General features: G+C 38.0%; 1 protein-coding gene across 2 annotated transcripts in view; it reads right to left on the bottom strand.

The window, feature by feature from the left end:
* LOC135205635 (ras-related protein Rab-23-like) overlaps positions 1–8658 on the bottom strand; it is a 187519-nt gene extending 178861 nt beyond the window's left edge. For both annotated transcript variants that reach the window (XM_064236441.1, XM_064236440.1), the window contains exon 1: positions 8528–8658. The gene's annotated coding sequence lies outside the window, so the exon portion shown is untranslated. The remainder of the gene's footprint in view (positions 1–8527) is intronic.
* Positions 8659–9020: the final 362 nt, after the last annotated feature.

The following is a 9020-nucleotide window of genomic DNA, read 5'->3' as shown; positions in this document are numbered from 1 at the left end:
TCTTCAGTTCGAATGAACAACTTAACATAAAATGTATCAAAAATACATTTTATGTATCTGAAAGCCGGGGGCAGCCATTCTTGACATCTTTGATACATTTTATGTTAAATTGTTTATTCGACTGAAGATGAACCAGGGTAGGGTTCGGAAGCTTTTATATAGTTTTATAAAATTTTACTACTGCTACCATCAGTTTATTATTGTGGACCTTAAAGAACATCATTATTATTATATTGAGAAGAGAAGCCCCATTCATATGGAACAAGCTCTCACGGGTCAAGGACTTGAAATTCAAACTTCCAAAGAACATGGTCTTCATTTGAAAGAAGTAACAGAAGGCAATATGAAATACAGAAAGAAGAGATCAGTTCTTCAAAAGGACTAATAATAATAATAATAAAAAAAAAAAAAACGCTAGTGTAAATCTCCGTATATGAATACCAATATAATGTTTTTGGAAAAATTCTTAAATCTTGTAATGTTAAAACCTATCCCTAACAGACACAATTCCAAGTATGAATAAGAAAGTTTATCTCGTATAAAAAAAAAAAAAAAAAAATATGCAATACCATCGTAACGTTATACTACTATTTTAAGTATGAAAAAATAAACATCCTTTATTAAAACGCTTACAATTCTTCCGTCAAGTGGAAACATTCCCGACATTCTGTTATCCAATAACCTAGCCTCAGCGTCTATGATCATGGGAGTGTGACGCCAGTCTGGCATAGCGTACCAATCAATAAACCAAGTACTTTATATCACACACGACGTAATCTTAACTGGTGAGTGAGTCGTGTTGGCCGAGTCGATAATGTCACTGGAGTCCTGATTTCTCCTCAGCTCTATGGGCGCTGGTTCGAACCCACGAGAGGACGAAAAAAATTCCCCTTCTGTTAAAGGACATTTGTAGTTATATGAATCACGGTGATATGATAAAAAAAATTCATGAAAAATAGCTACGTGCGGCCAACATTAGACTTGGTTAACTTGGCGGAGGGGGTTGGATATCGATTCTAATTACAAATAACTGAGTTCGTCAGACATTTGTAAGGTCGGAGTCGGTGTCAACTTATGCCTCACTTGTTGGCCGAGTCGATGATGTCACTGGAGTCCTGATTTCTCCTCAGCTCTCTGGGCGCTGGTTCGAACCCACGAGAGGACGAAATTATCATCAACCAAAAAATCCCCCTTCGGTTAACATATATTTTTTCCTAACCTCAATACATCTAGTACGAATAACAAATTGAAAAATATCTAATCATTCCTCTATTACAGAAAACCTATCAACAACTGAGTGACGTAACTTGAAAGCCCACAAGAGCCATATGCAAGAACCGGCGCATCAAATCAGTAGTACCACCTATCAAATACCAGCAGGGGAGAGAAAGAGGTGGGCGTTGGACGAGTATTAAACCACGTGTGTCGGACCGGGGGTGAAGATGACCCCAGGGCAAACATACGGCCTCTCCAGGACCGCGGCAGGTGTCCACTTAAAAATCCTGCCGCCACACGATATATATGCAAGGAATCAAGTCATAAGATGAGAATGAACATACAGACGATGAGGGGTGGAAAAAGACCACAAGATAATGAGAGAATTGCAAAAACTATGGAACGGTAACTTCATATGCAAGAACGGTAACTTCATATGCAAAGAATGGAAGGAAATAAAGGAAAAAATTATTAAAGAGAGAGAGAGAGAGAGAGAGAGAGAGAGAGAGAGAGAGAGAGAGAGATACCAGGTGACTGGAACGTTCATACATAACGCATAATACAAAGGATGAACAAGCAAATGTAAGCAATGAAAAGAAGAACGGATAAGTATGAAAGAAAAAGAGTGAGAGAGGAATATATGCTGATGGTTAACCCGATGGCATGGGAATAATAAGCAGATATTGCGGTATATCAAAAAAATAAATAAGAAATAAATAAACCCACGAAGAAACAAACAAAGATCAACTGATATGGTTTCTTTATCCATGAATTAAGAACAAAAACAAAACCGAAGAGCAGAGAAAGCAAAGAAGAATAAGAACATAAGACAGAAATCAGGTTCAGTAACGATTTCTTGCCTGTAAGTGCCAAGCGTCGGAATATCTAACTTTCCTCTGCTTTTCCAGTTATAACAAGCTTTCATTCTTCAAGACGCAGAATAACGGCTTCCCATTTTCTTCCTATCTTTCCTCGATCCCGCACAAGATCAGGGCACTTGGTCACCCGTCCAAGCGACCTGTCCGTTAAAGATGCCGGAATAACACATAAATATGATTCAAGTAATATTATTCATGAATAAAAAAAAATTTAAAAAGCGTGTGAAGTTCACTCTCGAAATTCTGGGGCATCATTATCATAAGAAGTGGAAGTTCGAAGGCCGTTAGACTGCCTATCCCGGGGCAGGACGAGGTGGCGAAGAAACAGTACTACGAGTCCCCAGAACGAGTGCTGGCTGGCTGGTGCGAGGGGTCGATCCTAAGGACTCCAACGGCGAAGAAGACCACCACCTGACGGCATCCTAACTGTGCACTCATCCTAGGGTATAGGGCGATGCACCCTCAGACACACTCACACAAGAGAAGGCTGTTATACCCTTGAGCAAGCCCTAACTGTCCTCTTCCTCCTCCTCCTCCTTCTTCTTCTTTCTTCCTCCTCGTGTGGATTTGTTGGTTCCCCATCCTCTGGAAAAATATGTAGCCGGCGGCCAAAAGCCCTTTAAAAGTGCCGTTCAGGTTGATTTATCAAGCTGCGTCGTCCGTAACGGAACTGTGTTCAGAACCAGAGGGCGTTCATTAGAGAGGCTGATTTCTTCATCGGCGTTTTTTCCTGCAGCTCAGCGTTTGACCGACAAAGGTAAATTTGTCTCTTCATTATTATAATAATAATAATAATAATAATAATAATAATAATAATAATAATAATAATAATAATAAAATCCTCATAGTAGCAAGAATCTTCAAATGGAGACACAAATCCACAGTTATGTAAATGTACATATATTTAAATTGAAAACTATAAGGATAGCTTTCGGGATTCCCGAAAGCTATCCTTATAGTTTTCAATTTAAATATATGTACATTTACATAACTGTGGATTTGTTTCTCCAATAATAATAATAATAATAATGATAATGATAATGATAATGATAATGATAATAATAATAATAATAATAATAATAATAATAATAATAATAATTAACATTATATGGCAGTTAACTTGATGAAAACTATAGAATTTTCTCAAACTGTATTCTCCACTTAAAACGGAAACTTATGTTAATTCTTTGCCGACACTGTTTTTTATAATGCTGTTAACTTTGACATTTACCGCAATATATAACGCAAATTGATTATTTTATAGTGTCATCTTCGCGTCCTTCCATAATAAAGCCAAATTGTATACACTATAAACCTCGGTCAACAGGTTAAACCTATATAGCGTCTATGTTACTATCACTCATTTCTTGAAGGGGTATTCCTCCACTTTCCCTGTGATAGTGAGTTTTAACTTTCGCAGTCGGGGCTTCGAGTCGCCTCAACCGAGAGTAAACGCAAACGTGTTCCCCTCTCATTTTTACCGTGTTTCAGCTCCAACGTCTTTACTTCAGCCGCTAATTGTGTATTGGTTGATTTATGTTGTTTAATTGGTAATTGCGTATTAGTTGCACTTTGGTGTTAAATAAACGGTATATTCGTTGCTGTCCCCCCCCCCCCCCCCCCATTTTTAAAACCTACTTTTATAGTATACAACCTCGTCGCCTTTAGGCCTACAATGTCAGACTATAGTTGTTATATTTTAATTTTCTTTATCCATTGCTTATATTTTTATCCTAAAGGCGATTTAGGCATTACTTCGTCGCCGTTATATATTGATTTTTTTTTGGGGGGGGCGGGGGCGTTTGAAGTCAAACGCACTCTCATCATGGGTTATTACATAAAATATGAGCAAATCTGCTTAACCTATGTAAGTATCTACATGCAGAACACTCGATTTTTCTTTGAAAATAAAAAGCCATAAAAAATCTTTTCCTGAGATTTTACACAAACGTATTGACAATCTGTTCTCTCCTCATGGCTCCTAGGGCCTCACTTTGAAGACTTCACTCACACATAGGCGCGATAATAAGCAAACACATTTCCTGTGATGAACCTGCATCCTAAGCATCGAGAGCTGAAGGTCACAAAACTTTCGCAAATTACTCCACTATAAATAAATATTTTAAGCTTACTCGAGAAAAAAAAAATTAAAATTCACCAGAATAAATATGCTTCCAACTTTAGAAAAAAAAAAACTTTCAAAATTTTGAGATAAAAAATATAATTAAAAAAACATTGGACTGAGGTCGCTAAACAAAAATGGACTGAGACCGCTAAAATAAAAAATGGACCGAGATCGCTAAATAAAAAATGGACTGAGATCGCTAAATTAAAAAATTAAAAAATGGACTGAGATCGCTAAAATAAAAAATGGACTGAGATTCCTAAAATAAAAAATGGACTGAGATTCCTAAAATAAAAAATGGACTGAGATCGCTAAATTAAAAAATGGACTGAGATCGCTAAAATAAAAAAATTGACTGAGATAGCTAAAAAATGGACTGAGATTCCTAAAATAAAAAATGGACTGAGATCGCTAAAAAAAAATAATAAATAATAAAAGATAAAACACACACATACTGGGCTGAGATCACTGAGTCTGCCGGTGTTTAAAAAAGGACTCCTTGTATAGTAAGCACGAAGACACTATGTCACTGGTAATGATGGCAATTATTACAGTAATTACACCTCTTCATGGGCATTTCGACTACTAATGACTTACTTTTCGTGACTTCAACTTATAAATAAGCCTAGAATCATGAACGTTTATAATTACTCTCAAGCCGGTCCCAAGCCCGAATAAAAGAGCGAGATTGAGCTCGAGATTAAGTCAGTGCTATGTAAGATGTTACTTAATGAAATTCGGAGCAAAATGAGCAATACCGTCGATACATGAAACCTATTCTGTATGTGGACTGACCAGGCAACGCTCAAGTTACACGTTTCATAAAGTTCTGTGGAGCTTTTTTCTCTGTAAGTGGCGCCTGTAACTTTTACAAAGAATCACCCTCGAGCACATTACGTGATCTTAAACTGTAACAGGCCCACCTCATTGGTACAGCGAGTGCCGCCTCGGCAAACAAGGGTGTGTCTCGAAATTTACGCGTGTTAGACTAACAGGTTCAACCAGCAGGACCGTAAACTACACCGATTGCTGCACTCCCTTGCATAACCTACTGTCTTTGTGTCCCTCGACTATAGTACCAAGCGTTCTACACATTACAAGCTCTCTCTCTCTCTCTCTCTCTCTCTCTCTCTCTCTCTCTCTCTCTCACACACACCAAACACATCATATCCGGCGTGTGAAAAATTCTATTATGACAAATGACCAAAGCGAATTCATTACTCTTTGTTGAACCGGTTTTAACAAAATATTTTGAGGTGTTTGCAAGCGAGGCCTTCAAACGATTCAGAATTGGTTATTGTATTGACGACCAAATCCCAGTTGCTGAGCAGCATAAAACTTGAGAAGTTGCGTGGAGAGAGAGAGAGTACAAGGGAGATCATTAGAGATTGGATATTCGATGTTACAATACTCTCGTTAGAAAAGGTCGTCATACTATTTCAAGGCGCTTCTCTAAGAATCCAAGAAGAGACCCAACCTCCAGTATGAACGCTGCCAGACGTCCCCCCCACCCACCCACCACATTTCCCCCCACACAGCTGTAACCTACGAACCGTTTAATAAGCCCTATCAGTTAAAGTTTGTTTAAGATGTAATATATATTAGTGACTAGCCTAGACTGTCAGAAAAACTATAGCATTAGCAGTTACAGAAAACAATTTTCGTGGATAATACCGATTCAGCAAATACCGAGCGACTCAATATACTTCGATTTAGACAGCTGACTTCGAAAAGAAAAAAGAAAAAATAACGTTAAAAATCAACAATTTGTTATATATCAAACAGCCGATCAATTCATTGTCGAAATGAACGGTATATCCAGCCTCAAGGCACGACACTCGTTCATGATAGGTAGCCATTCATATCTAAGAAAAGACGCGGGACTGTTTTAAAACAAAGGAAATTTCTCAAATACTAATATAACAAACGCAAACCGCAAAGGAAAAAAAAGACTGCTTAACAAATACTGCATGACTCTTTTACAAATTCAGTATCGGAATATTATATTGTAAAATTTACTAATGGAGGGATTTTAAAACCAGGATAAGGACTTCCTTGACAAATGCCAAGGTAAAGCAAGACGATGTGCCCTAACGAAGGTCCCCCTCCTAGTCCTGAAACACAAGAAGGGAGAAGGACTACTGAAGGCCTGGTACGTTCAGGTTGTGTCAGGGTTCCAAAACCACTCATCATTTTTATAAGGCAATTTACTAAGGACAATTTTGTTTTAAAACAATCCCATATTTTTTTTCAGATCGAAATGTCGTCATATTAACGAAGTACTCGTTCATGTCGTCCTTGAATCTAACACCCGTTTAATAAATAAGATATTGTTGGCTTTGAATGTTCCTGGGTCGAAGTTATCTCTCCCTGGTCTGTTCGTTCAAAGTTTATCAGTCGTTCAATTTTTGGTGGATCGATAAATTTTCTAAATCGTGATTTTTGCGTCTATTCCATTAGTTTATGCGTTATTTTTTTTTAACTGCCTATTTGATAAAGTTTGATCATATAAACACACACACACACACATTTCTAGTTGTATCTCTCCTCTTTGACTCATTCTTTCAGACGGCAATCTCGTGAGCCGGTACTATCCCAGCTACAGGATGCACTCGTGGATAATTTGAGGCCCTTTGCCTTTCAATTATGGAACTCTGTCCTTTTCGTATTTCTCGAACCTAATGTAAGTCTGAGAGTAAGGCCAAGATCGTCACCGGCTAAGAGAAGAAAGGTGACTCTCTTTCTCTCTCTCTCTCTCTCCGCAACATTAACGTGTCTTTCATTTCACACACACACACACACACACACACACACACACACATATATATATATATATATAGTATATATATATATTATATATATATATATATATAATACACAACGTTTCCTGATTTATTTTCTTTATTTCTTCCTACTTTAAATATATAATTTAACGACTGCTGTAATGCCTGCTTGCCCTTAATATCCCACTAGCCTACGACCATAAACACTTCACACATAATATACCGCACAGTAAAAAATTAATTCTAATATTTTGAGGAATAAATGAAAATTTAACGAAAAAAGGATTGGTTTATCTCAAACAAATTCTTAAAACATGTATCGGTATCTCATTTCATGTGATATCAACCCATATCTTAGCTATGGGAACATTGCTGCCCTTGGGGAACACAAGCGAATGTTGAAATGGTAGTGTTCACAAACCGATGAAAAAGGAACTTTACAATCAAAGACAGAATTATGTGATCTACAACCGTCAAGAAAATATCTACCCATTTTATAAGAGAGGATGAGAGAGAGAGAGAGAGAGAGAGAGAGAGAGAGAGAGAGAGAGAGGAGAGAGAGTCTATCATTACAACAAATACAGCCAATATATAAAACTGTGCTGCACAATACCACCTGCACGAAAAGAACTAATAAAGATGAATAGGCCTACGCTTCCGTTCTAAAAGCCTGCATGAATAGTTATCTTGCGTGTGCGTCTACTAATTTATCTGAAAGCGTTGCCTCTTAAACCCATCTGCTTTCATGAATAATTCATTCTCTTGTTCTACGTTGCCTTTCGATTTATTGGACATACTGCGTAAACGTCAATAAACCTACGAAGAAAACTGCTTCAGATTGATCAATAAGAGAGAGAGAGAGAGAGAGAGAGAGAGAGAGAGAGAGAGAGAGAGAGAGAGATTGTGCGTTAATCATAGGAAGAAATATCAACAATGACAGTTGGCATGGCTACTTCAATCTCGTCAATGGTTCTAGGCCTAGCATGCAATTTTGTCCGCAAAAAGTGTCCTTACTGCAGCTTAGAAAACAAAGCACTGTACTGTACATTCGACTCTTAATTGGCAATATTTTTTTTTTTTTTTTTTTTTTTTTGTGGTTGGGGGAGGGGGGCACTGTCTTGTAAACCGCCGTGATATTTCCAGATAGTGACCCCCACGAGTTTTAACCCGTGGGGGGATGACCGTAATCACGTAATCAAAAGACTGTAAATATCATAAAGATAATGACCCCACCAAGAAATATTAGAACTGGATGACGACCCCCGAAAACCCTTGGGGGTCACTATATCTAATAAAGACCCAACCGTTGTAAAACAAACGTGAGTTTTACAGAAACTGCCTGCCCTTTAACTTCCAAAGTTTGCAAAAACAATACACACGCATGCGACATGCAACATTACAAATGTCCAGCCGATAAAATATAAAATTTACTTTTACTGCACCTCCCTAGCACACGGTTGGTTATTTCAAATTACATAACGTATGCCCTTAACACATGAAAACATTCTTTCATTAATCTTCCTTACCTATTTCCCTCAGAAGGCGGTACGAGTGAAGAGACAACTGGGCGCAAAGCGGATGGCACACCAACACCTTCACAGTCAAGCTTACACTGACGCTCCTCCAGTCAGTCCTACCTGTCTGAGGCTGTCTCGGGGTCTGACTGACACTACGGAGGAGGGAGAGATGAGGAGGGGGCGGGGCTTATCCAGTATAGCTGTAAGAACTTTGATGGTTTTATGGGGGTAATGGGCGTAGGACATCATAATGACATGTCATAATTATAAAAAGGGAGTAATGGAAGGATCTCGTAAACTTGAAGAAACGGTTGTGTTTATTTACCAAAAGGTCAATAGTTACGTATCGGTTCGTAGATTCGAAACAGTCTAGGGCTCATTATCTGTAGGTTCTACAATCTACGACATTGATTAGTGGATCATTATAAGAATTATATTTGCCTGAGACTAGCGGTTACTTAAACTATTACGGTATATGATTATGACTGAGTAAAAGATAATG

This window comes from Macrobrachium nipponense, chromosome 24 (genome assembly GCF_015104395.2).
Source record: "Macrobrachium nipponense isolate FS-2020 chromosome 24, ASM1510439v2, whole genome shotgun sequence".
Taxonomy (NCBI): Eukaryota; Metazoa; Arthropoda; class Malacostraca; order Decapoda; family Palaemonidae; genus Macrobrachium; species Macrobrachium nipponense.
The sequence above is the reverse complement of the archived record's forward strand: the minus strand, read 5'-3'. Positions and strand labels throughout refer to the sequence as shown.